The following is a 12,937-nucleotide window of genomic DNA, read 5'->3' on the forward strand; positions in this document are numbered from 1 at the left end:
CCGAGGGGCTATTGGCATTTGACGACTGCTTGGAGAGGGAGAGTCAGTCTTCTTTCCTGGCATGATCAGACCAGACTTTAGGGCATGCCCTACTTCCAAGAGTAGTTGGGTAATACAAATTGGGCCTGGTAGATTTTTTTCAAAGATGAAAATTCAAAGTTGGGTGGATAGGAAGGTGAGGGTATATCTGAGAGGAGTTGGAGGGTAATATGATAAAAATGTGTATGCAACTTTGGAAGAATTAATAACTATATTGATTAAAACTCTTGAGCTTTATTAACACAACAAAGAAAGGTAATATGTCTCAAAAATTCGAAGGGGATGACCGCTTTGTATTGGATAACCAAATAGGGTGCTTATCACCCAAGGAAGATTAATTTTCTCTCTCTCAAAAGTCACCCATTGCCTATCGCTCTTCATCTAGGTGTGGAGACATGTGAGTTTTGCCTCCTCTACTTTGGCATTTCAGTGGGTATTGTGAGTGATAAAATCATTCACATAAAAGCAACACTAAATGGATATAGCAGATTGTATCTATATATTTATTCATTAATGTATATGTAACAATACTTTTTTAAAGGCCATAAAAAGTATAAAGAGAGCAGGGTGGGGTAGGGGAGTTGGAGGGAGAAGAGCAAGCGAGAGAGTGAAAATATAAATGCGACATACATATATACAATATACAAAATAAATTAACATATTTTGTAAAAAAATATTTTTGTAATCCAGGCAATAGTGGCACATACTTTTAAACCCTGCACTCTGGAGGAAGAGGCAGGTAGGTCTCTAAGCTCAAGGCCAGCCTGATCTACAGAGTGAGTTCCTACACAGAAAAGACCTGTCTCAAAATAACCAAAAAAAATTGTAAATGCCTTAAAATAAAATAAAAATATCAAAAGAATGAGGAATAGGGAAAAGAGAAGGAGAAGGAAGAAATGGAGAGAGAGAGAGAGAGAGAGAGAGAGAGAGAGAGAGAGAGAGAGGTAGAGAGACAGAAATAAACAGAGGCAACTCTGAAAGACAGAATAGGTAGTTAAAAACTGGTGTAAATAATGCAAAATTTTGTTCATGACTGTTTCTAAAGCAAGCCACGCTACATTCTCTTTTAAATTTATGCCATGGAACACCATGTATGGAATTAAGAAGAGGAGGCAATATAAAATTGAATCAGTGTTATTATTATTTTTCTGAACAAATGGTCTCAAACTCATTGGAGAATTATATATCAATAATCCTCTGTCATATCACAACACAGTGAGTTATTTATCATAAATCCCAATGATAGTTAGCATAAAACATCTTGCATACAGGTGTGTTTTTATGAAACAGTAAAACCACACCAAATCTTGGAAGTTACTACAGGTTGAGAATTTCTTATTTGAATTTCTTAGGACAGGAAGTATTTTAGTTTAGTTTGGATCTATTAATATTTAAATATGCATAATGAGCTATACTGGGAATGGGACCTACATCTAAATATGAAATTTATTGTTTCATAAGGTTTCCTTGACACTTTATATACAAACCCCAAAGGTGGTTTCATACAGGGCTTTCAGTGCCTGCGTGATGGGGCTCATCACAAAGGGTCAGGTGTAGAAGATTCCTCTCAGGGCATTATGTTTATATTTGAAATGTTTCCAATTTGGGGGCTCTTTTCAGCATTTCTCCAGGGTCTTCAGCACGCTAGACAAGCACTCTGAGTGTTTTCACTTCATAGCTTTGGATGAGGGATTTTCTGCTTGTATTCACTAAAAACACTTTGCTCAACACAAAAGCTTGCAATGGAGGCATATCCTCTGAGGAAGACAATTTGCTACTGGATGTAAGTAGAAGAGAAAATGCCAGGAGAGTAGTAGCTGAGAATAATATTCAGGAATGAGAGTGGGAGGACTGGGGGAAGGCTGGTTACATAGATGCTGCAGGAAGGATGAAAAGCAGGCAGAAAGCAGCCAAGGGTGGTGGGAAAGAGGCCAGAGGAGAGGCAGGACATAGCAGACATCAGAATGACAAGTTCACAGCACAGAGTCTCACAGTAAGACTTAAAGAGCCTGCTAGTGACTGTGAGACAATGGATGAGTATCCAGGGAAGGATGTGGAAGAGTGATTGGTAAACTATACAAGCTCCAAGATATGTAAGGATCCAGAAGAGTCTTTTAAAGCTAGTAACCATGGAGACTGGAGTCCTTAAAAGTATCAGGGTCAGGGTGAGCTGGGGTGAGAGTTAGTTTATCTCTGTGATTTGCCCCATCCATGGAGTCTGTAGGACAGGAGGTGCACTGAGGGAAGCTGAATCATTGAGGAAGCAAAGTTGGAAAAGCAATGAGGCATGGGAATACTCCAAGTTGGACTAATTTTAATGCTTAATGGGGAACACACAGAGGTGAAGAATAGAGCTGGAAGGTGTCTGATGTGAGAGCAGGTTAGCCACAGCTTGGTTTTCAGGTAGCTTAGTGTAAGGCCATAAGCCCAAGTATATGAATCAGCATTAGAAAGAAAGGAGAAGACAGGCCATGTTTACTCTCCTCATATTCTTCTCCAGCATAAACACTTGATGTATTGTCATTTGAATATCTGTGCAGACCTGGACCCATGTAAATATTTGGGTGTCTTGCACACTCTTCAAAGTCATTTGCATGCTGGCACTTGAGTTTCCTGAGATGATCAACCTAAAGGGTACTTTGAGAACTCTGAGAATAGAAGTGAGTTGTTGGTTTAAGGAGGTAGAAAGTGGGGAGGGAGGGAGGGAGGGAGGGAGGGAGGGAAGAAGAAAGAGGAGGAGGAGGAGGAGAAGGAGGAGGAGGAGGAGGAGGAGGAGAGAGAGAGAGAGAGAGAGAGAGAGAGAGAGAGAGAGAGAGAGAGAGAGAGAGAATGCAGTGAGATCAAGACAAAATCTCCATGTGTCACACTGTGTTCAAGTTCCTGCAACCCACTCTGGGGGCAAGGATCATGGGGGTACTGACCTGACCTAGTAGAATAAAGATAAATCAAGGCCTGTAGAACTCTCTCTAGGATTCTGTGAGAAGACTGGGTGTGTTCCCTGTGATGGAGTAGGTACGTGTAGTTCACTTCCTGGTGCCCACAGAGCTCTGCTAAGAGGTCATGAGCTGTGGACCAAAGGCAGAGCTGTGATTTTGGAATGAAATCTATAGTAAGAAAGTTTGTATGTCCTTTGAAGTACCTGGCATAGTACATACTGATAAAAGAATGTGTGCATAAAAGTTTATTTATGCTTACATCTGATGTAGGATTCTCTTCTGTACGCTGTGATTGTGTTTTACTACCACTGGCCTATAGCTGGGCAGAATATAGTCATGCTAGAATATATATATATATATATATATATATATATATATATATATATATGAGAGAGAGAGAGAGAGAGAGAGAGAGAGAGAGTAGGTGTAGTCAAAGATAGATGCTATGTAGCTGCTGAAGGAGAAAGACTGCTGCTCAAGAAGACCACAAGGCTCACGATAAAATACAAAATAATAGGAATGGATTAATTTAAGATGTAAGAGTTAATAAAAGCATAAGCTAATAGGCCAAGCAGTGTTGCAATTGATATAGTTTCTGTGTGATTATTTTGAGTCTGGGCAGCGGGGAAATGAGCAAGCAGTCTCTGCCTACATACATCTAGCAAACAGTGATGATGGCTGTGGTAAGTGCTTGAGCAACAGCTTACAAAGGACAACAGATAACCAGGGAAGTCCTGGCATCTTGTATCTTTGGCTGTATAGTAATAACATCAGAATGTTGTGCATAGGAGTTTCTAGGTATTATAAAAAGCCTCTAAGAGACTACCAGGAAAGATGAGGGTCCAAATCCAGGCTAGTGCTTGTTTTACTTCTGCCTACTAATAGTGCCAAGAATTAGACATGAGGCCTGTGTTAGTCAGGGTTCCCTATAGGAAGTATATATATACTTTAATAAATTATGTAAAATAAATAAATGAATAAATAATGTATGCACAAGCCACTTGTATGTATACATGTAGGCAACAAGCCACATGTATACATATTTGTGATATATTAGAGTGACTTATATGCTATGGTCCAGCTAGTACAACAATGACTTTCTTCTGACTGAAAGACCAAGAATCTATTAGCTGTTCCTAGTTGTCTTAACTGGTCTTCAGTACACATCAGAATCCCAAAGAAATAGGTTCTAATACCAGTGAAGGGAAAATGAGTGCCAGCAGGCAAAGAGAGGGAGACACTGGGCCTGGCATGGGTACCCACAGTGACACACATCCTCTAAGAAGGCCACATCTCCTCCAAGGACACAACTCCTAATTCTTCCAAGCAGTTCACCGGGGAGTAAGCATGCAAACATATGAGACTATGGGGGGCATTATGATCCAAAGCACTGCAGGGCCATAGTGTGATCATCTGTAAAATGCCGATACTAACTCCCTTAGAGGTCTGCTGTGAGGAAGAAATGATGTAGAAATTTTGAAGTATTTAACACAGTATGTAGAAGATTTCTGACTATAGACAATAGCCTTGTTTCTCCTACTCTCAGCTAGAACACCACGAAACAAAATGTACAGTGTTTACAGACTCCAGTCTAGCTCCATAGGTGAATACACCATGTGGTCATGACAGTTCTCTGACTTAAAAAACGTGATTGATCGTGAAGATAAACTCCAGTGCTGTTGGCCTGGATCAATACACATCAGGAGTAATGATGCATTGACTTCTGGGTAATGAGAGAAAGTTATGGTGTTGTGACTATATTATGGCTTCTTGGACTCTTTATTGCTTTCCCCATGCATTAATATAATAAGAAGCATGAATCATTTGCTTCTGAACTGCAAGAAGCCGGAGGCTGGGGTGTTGATCATTTTATGTCAGGAAGTCATTTCTGAGAGAAAAACAAGCAGGACAGTGCAATGGCATTTACTGACAAGTGCTTTAGATTTGCAGCTTCCAACATGGGGGGGGGGATTTATCTCCGGCATCATTTGGCTCCTGTTTGGGAAGAACACACTTGTTAGAAAGAAGACACATAGCCAGTCTAAAGTGAGAAGTAAAAGCCAAGCTTGTAAGAGTGAATTAGTCCATAAAGTATCCCCTTTTGTGACTACTATGTACTAGACTTTGTCTTGACATTAGAAAATAAACGTTCATGGTATAGATCCTATAATATATTAAGACCATTATATAGATTCAAATGCATGAATACTTGGGAAACGACATGAAAAAGAGCAACTTCAGTGACAGGTCAGTTAGGATATTACCAGAGTTCAGAAGCATAGGTCTTAACACAGGATTAAAGAACAATGTGTTTCCCTTGGATTATCCATACCTCAGATTATTAATGCTTAAGTAGCAAATAAAAATTGCATATGTAGCTCTCTATTCCTATCCCATCCAGCTTACATCCAGATCCCCCCACCCCCTGTTTCTCTCCCCCCTCCCTTCCTTGGTGGCAGAGCGCCTCCCTGCTCTGCCTGCTTGGGCGCTGGGTCCTAACCCCAAGTGTAGGGTAAAGGGGAGCTCGGGGGCTTCTTTGTCCCCATAGCCCGCCTGCAGCAAGCAGGGTGGGCCCTTTGTCTGCAAGCGAACCAAGCAGCACGGAGTTGCAATCAGGGCACCTAGTGAGACATCATTGTGGTGAGTGAGTGCTGCGGCACCCAGGAACAGCCCGGCTACACTTCCTGATCAACCTACAGGGTTACACTGCCCAGTACCTCCTCTCTATTCCTATCCCATCCAGCTTACATCCAGATCCCCCCACCCCCTGTTTCTCTCCCCCCTCCCTTCCCTGGTGGAAGAGCGCCTCCCTGCTCTGCCTGCTTGGGCGCTGGGTCCTAACCCAAAGCGTAGGGTAAAGGGGAGCTCGGGGGCTTCTTTGTCCCCATAGCCCGCCTGCAGCAAGCAGGGTGGGCCCTTTGTCTGCAAGCGAACCAAGCAGCACGGAGTTGCAATCAGGGCACCTAGTGAGACATCATTGTGGTGAGTGAGTGCTGCGGCACCCAGGAACAGCCCGCCTACACTTCCTGATCAACCTACAGGGTTACACTGCCCAGTACCTCCTCTCTATTCCTATCCCATCCAGCTTACATCCAGATCCCCCTACCCCCTGTCTCCTTCCATCCCTCCCTTCTTGGAGCAGAGCGCCTCCCTGCTCAGCCTGCCTGGGTGCTGGGACTGAACCCGAAGGTGAGTGCAAAGGGGAAGGTGGTAGCTCCTTTGTCTCCATAACCTGCCTCAGCAAGCAGGGTTGGCCCTTTGTTTGCAAGCTAACCAAGCAGCAAGGAGATCCGAACTGGACTCCAGGAGAAACATCACGGGGGAGTGACATCACTGGGAAGGTACATCAGTTGGCAAGAAGACCTGATCCTGTAAAAGAAGATCCATAGGAGAATATTGGGAGGAAGAGATGGGGAGACGCCAATGCAAGAATTCGCCCAACAATCTGAAAAACAACACGAAACCACCAGAAGCCAGCGACCTCACAACAGGAGGACATGAACACCTTAATCAAGAAGAAGGAGAAAAAACTGACTTCATGACAGGGATTGACACCCTTAAACAGCATATAAAAAACGCCCTTATAGAAATGGATGAGAAGTATAACAGAAAGTTCGAGGAATTGAGTAAATCAGTGAATGATACCCTAGGAAAGCAAGGAAAAACAATCAAGCAGATAATGGAAACAGTTCATGATTTGAAAAATGAAATGGAGGAAAAGAAGAAAACACAAACAGAGGGCCGGCTGGACATGGAAAATCTAGGTAAACGAATAGAGACTACAGAAACAAGCATAACCAGCAGAATACAAGAGATAGAAGAAAGAATCTCAGAGTCTGAGGATAACATAGAGAAAATAAACGCACTGATCAAAGAAAACAGCAAGTCCAACAAACTCTCATCACAAAACATTCAGGAAATATGGGACACAATAAAAAGATCAAACCTAAGAATAATTGGAGTAGAAGAAGGAGAAGAAGTGCAGCTCAACGGTCCAGAAAATATACTTAACAAAATTATAGAAGAAAACTTTCCCAACCTGAAGAAGGATGTACCTATGAAGGTTCAAGAGGCATACAGAACCCCAAATAGGCTGGATCAAAAAAAAACATCCCCTCGCCATATAATAATCAAAACACAAAATATACAGAATAAAGAAAGAATATTAAGAGCAGCAAAGGAAAAAGGCCAACTTACTTATAAAGGTAAACCTATCAGACTTACACCCGACTTCTCTATGGAAACCATGAAAGCCAGAAGGTCCTGGATAGATGTACTGCAAAAACTAAGAGACCATGGATGCAAGCCCAGACTACTATATCCAGCCAAGCTTTCGTTCACCATAAATGGAGAAAACAAAATTTTCCAGGATAAAAACAAATTTAAGCAACACGTAGCCACAAATCCAGCCTTACAGAAAATAATAGAAGGAAAATCACTAACCAAGGAGTCCAACAAAGACCTCAATAACTCAGACATCTAGAGACCCTTCACCAGCGCAACTCAAAGAAGGGAAACACACAAACCCTACTACTAAAAAAGTGACCGGAGTTAACAACCACTGGTCATTAATATCATTTAATGTCAATGGGCTCAACTCACCTATAAAAAGGCACAGGCTAAGAGACTGGATACAAAAACAGGATCCAACATTCTGCTGTCTACAAGAAACACACCTCAACCACAAAGACAGGCACCTACTCAGAGTAAAGGGCTGGGAAAAGGCTTATCAAGCAAATGGACCTAAGAAACAAGCAGGTGTGGCCATACTAATTTCTAACAAAGTTGACTTCAAACTTAAATCAATCAGAAGAGATGGAGAGGGACATTTTACACTCATAACAGGAAAAATTCATCAGGAAGAGATCTCAATCCTGAATATCTATGCCCCTAATATAAAAACACCCATGTATGTAAAAGAAACATTGCTAAAATTCAAGGCAGCCATCAAACCGCACACACTAATAGTAGGAGACTTCAACACTCCTCTTTCACCAATGGACAGGTCAATCAGACAGAAACCTAACAGAGAAATTAGAGAATTAATGGAGGTAATGAAGCAAATGGACTTAACAGACATCTATAGAATATTCCACCCAAAGAGGAAAGAATATACCTTTTTCTCTGCAGCTCATGGAACCTTCTCGAAAATTGACCACATACTTGGTAACAAAGCTAACTTACACAGCTACAAAAAAATATTACTAACCACCTGTGTCTTATCAGACCACCATGGATTAAAGTTAGAATTCAACAACAATTCTACCCCCAGAAAGCCTACAAACTCATGGAAACTGAACAGTCAACTACTGAACCATACCTGGATTAAGGAGGAAATAAAGAAAGAAATTAAAGTCTTCCTGGAATTCAATGAAAATAAAGAAACAACATACTCAAACTTATGGGACACTATGAAGGCAGTCCTAAGAGGAAAGTTCATAGCACTAAGTGCCCACTTAAAGAAAACAGAGAAAGCACATATTGGAGACTTAACAGCCCACCTGAAAGCTCTAGAAAAAAAAAGAAGCAGACTCACCTAGGAGGAGTAGAAGACTGGAAATAATCAAACTGAGGGCTGAAATCAACAAAATAGAAACACAGAAAACAATCCAAAGAATCAATGAATCAAGAAGCTGGTTCCTGGAGAAAATCAACAAGATTGACAAACCCCTATCCAAACTAATCAAACGGCAGAGAGAAAATTTGCAAATTAATAAGATCAGAAATGAAAAGGGGGACATAACCACAAACACAGAAGAAATTCAGAGAGTCATTAGATCTTACTACAAAAGCTTGTATGCCACTAAACTGGAAAATGTAAAAGAAATGGACACTTTCTTAGATAAATACGATTTACCAAAATTAAATCAGGACCAGGTGAACAAGCTAAACAGACCTGTCAGTCGCGAAGAACTAGAAGCTGTTATCAAAAACCTCCCTACCAAAAAAAGCCCAGGGCCAGATGGTTTCAATGCGGAATTCTACCAGAACTTCCAAGAAGACCTAATACCTATACTCCTCAATGTATTCCACAATATAGAAACAGAAGGGTCATTACCAAATTCCTTTTATGAAGCTACAGTTACTCTGATACCAAAACCACACAAAGACTCAACCAGGAAAGAGAATTACAGGCCATTTTCACTCATGAATATCGACGCAAAAATCCTCAACAAAATACTGGCAAACCGAATCCAAGAACACATCCGAAAAATTATCCATTATGATCAAGTAGGCTTCATTCCTGAGATGCAGGGCTGGTTCAACATACGAAAATCTATCAATGTAATCCATCATATAAATAAACTGAAAGAAAAAAACCATATGATCATTTCATTAGATGCTGAAAAAGCATTTGACAAAATTCAACATGCATTTATGTTAAAAGTCTTGGAGAGATTAGGGATACAAGGGTCATACCTAAATATAATAAAAGCTATATACAGCAAGCCGACAGCTAACATCAAATTAAACGGAGAGAAACTCAAAGCCATCCCGCTTAACTCAGGAACACGACAAGGCTGTCCACTTTCGCCATACCTCTTCAATATAGTGCTGGAAGTTCTAGCAATAGCAATAAGACAGCATAATGGGATCAAGGGGATTCGAATTGGAAAGGAAGAAGTTAAACTTTCGTTATTCGCAGATGATATGATAGTGTACATAAGCGACCCCCAAAATTCCACCAAAGAACTTTTACAGCTGATAAACAACTTTAGTAATGTGGCAGGATACAAGATCAACTCCAAAAAATCAGTCGCCCTCCTATACTCAAAGGATATGGAAGCAGAGAGGGAAATCAGAGAAGCTTCTCCATTCACGATAGCCACAAACAGCATAAAATATCTTGGGGTAAATCTAACCAAGGAAGTGAAAGATCTATTTGACAAGAACTTTAAGGCATTGAAGAAAGAAATTGAAGAGGATACCAAAAAATGGATGGACATCCCTTGCTCTTGGATTGGGAGGATCAACATAGTAAAAATGGTAATTCTACCAAAGGCAATTTATAGATTCAATGCAATCCCCATCAAGATCCCATCAAAATTCTTCACAGATCTGGAGAAGACAATAATCAACTTTATATGGAAAAACAAAAAACTGAGGATAGCCAAAACAATCCTATACAATAAAGGATCTTCTGAAGGCATTACCATCCCTGACTTCAAACTCTATTACCGAGCTACAGTAATGAAAACAGGGTGGTACTGGCATAAAAACAGAGAAGTCGACCAATGGAATCGTATAGAAGACCCGGACTTTATCCCACAAACCTATGAACACCTCATTTTCGATGAAGGAGCTAAAAGTATACATTGGAAGAAAGAAAGCATCTTCAACAAATGGTGCTGGCACAACTGGATGTCAACCTGTAGAAGAATGAAAATAGACCCATATCTATCACCGTGCTCAAAACTCAAGTAGAAATGGATTAAAGACCTCAATATCAGCCCAAAAACACTGAATCTGATAGAAGAGAAAGTGGGAAATACCCTACAACAGATGGGCACAGGCGATCGCTTCTTAGGTATAACCCCAGAAGCACAGACATTAAGGGCAACATTGAATAAATGGGACCTACTAAAACTGAGAAGCTTCTGTAAAGCAAAGGACACTGTCACTAAGACACAAAGGGAACCTACTGACTGGGAGAAGATCTTCACCAACCCCGCAACAGACAAAGGTCTGATCTCCAAAATATATAGAGAACTCAAGAAACTAGACTTTAAAATGCTAATTAACCCAATTAAAAAATGGGGCGCTGAACTGAACAGAGAATTCTCAACAGAAGAAGTTCAAATGGCCAAAAGACACTTAAGGTCATGCTCAACCTCCTTAGCGATCAGGGAAATGCAAATCAAAACAACTTTGAGATATCATCTTACACCTGTAAGATTGGCTAAAGTCAAAAACACCAAGGATAGCCTTTGCTGGAGAGGCTGTGGAGGAAGGGGTACCCTCATCCATTGCTGGTGGGAATGCAATCTTGTGCAACCACTGTGGAAGTCAGTGTTTCGGTTTCTCAGGAAATTCGGGATCAACCTACCCCTGGACCCAGAAATACCACTCTTGGGAATTTACCCAAGAGATGCTCTATCACATGTCAAAAGCATTTGTTCAACTATGTTCATAGCAGTATTATTTGTAATAGCCAGAACCTGGAAACAACCTAGATGCCCTTCAATGGAAGAATGGATGAAGAAAGTATGGAATATATACACACTAGAGTACTACGCTGCGGTAAAAAACAATGACTTCTCGAATTTTGCATGCAAATGGATGGAAATAGAAAACACTATCCTGAGTGAGGTATCCCAGACCCAAAAAGATGAACATGGGATGTACTCACTCATAATTGGTTTCTAGCCATAAATAGGGTTCACGGAGTCTACAATAGGCGAATCTAAAGAAGCTACATAAGAAGGTGAACCCAAGGAAAAACAAATAGTTATCCTCTTGGATAAGGGAAGTAGACAAAATTGCCGGGGAGAAAAGTGCGATCTTGGGGGTGGGGTGGGATGGGGGTTAGGGGAGATGGGGAGAGAAAAGGTAGAAGGGAAGGAGGGGGGACTTGGGGAAACAGGAGGATCGGGATAAAGGAAGGTTGGATAGGGGAGCACGGAACCACAATTCTTAGTTAAGGGACCCACTTTAGGGTGGGCAGGAGACTTGACCCTAGAGGGGCTCCCAGGTGCCCAAGCTGAGGTCCCCAGTTAGTTCCCTGGGCAGCTGAGGATAGGGAACCTGATATGACCCTACCCTAGAGCAATACTGACGAATATATTGCATATCATCCTAGAACTTGCATCTGGCGATGGATGGAGATAGAGACAGAGACCCACACTGGAACACTGGACTAAGCTCCCAAGGTCCCAATGAGGAGCAGAAGGAGTGAGAACATGAGCAAAGATGTCGGGACCACGAGGAGTGCACCCACCCACTGAGACAGTGGAAATGATCTACTGGGAGCTCACCAAGGCCAGCTGGACTGTTACCAGAAAAAGCATGGGATAAAACTGGACTCTCTGAACATGGCGAACAATGAGGGCTGATGAGACGCCAAGGACAATGGCACGCGGTTTTGATCCTACGCAATGTGCTGGCTTGGTGGGAGCCTAGCCAGTCTGGATGTTCACCTTCCTAGATATGGATGGAGGGGGGAGGACCTAGGACTTACCACAGGGCAGGGAACCCTGACAGCTCTTTGGACTGGAAAGGGAGGGGGAGAGGAGTGGGGGGAACGGGAGAGGGGTGGGAGGAGGGGGAGAAGAGTGGGAGGAGGGGGAGGGAAATGAGAGGCTGGTGGGAGGAGGTGGAAATTTGTTTTTTTTTCTTTTTTATCCTCCTTTTATCAATAAAAAAATTTAAAATAAATGCATATGTATTCTATTTATGACACATTACATATAATTTCAATGTGTGTATACATTTTGAAATTATTAAATCAGATTAATTTTATTTAGTATCATATACATTTATTTTTCTGATGAAAATATTCTTTTTTAGTTTCTTTCAAAGATATATACATAAATGCATGTATACATATAATCATAATGCAACATAACAATCCCCAGAATTTAATCTACCTGGTCAACCACTGTACTTTTTATATCTATGGAATCTGGATTTTTAAAATTCTACAAATAGAGATTATACAGTAATTTTTCTGTTTTTTTTGTTCTACTTTTTGACTTATAGTAACGTCCTACAGATTCCTTCATGTTGTAAAAAGAATGATAAGACTTCCCCTGTTACTTAAAGCTGACAGTTGTCCATTGGGGCCTTTGCTCATTCTCTAGTAAGTTATTATAATTTTTGATATTGAGTTGAATAAGTGTTTTATGCTTTTGTTATTTAATCCTTATCAGATATATACTTTACAAATACTTTTCCTAATTTTTAGGCTGCCTTTTAATTTTGTTTATTAATGGTGCCAAAAACCATTGTTTCTTTGTTTTTAC

The sequence above is a fragment of the Microtus pennsylvanicus genome, chromosome 5 (assembly GCF_037038515.1).
Source record: "Microtus pennsylvanicus isolate mMicPen1 chromosome 5, mMicPen1.hap1, whole genome shotgun sequence".
Classification (NCBI taxonomy): Eukaryota; Metazoa; Chordata; class Mammalia; order Rodentia; family Cricetidae; genus Microtus; species Microtus pennsylvanicus.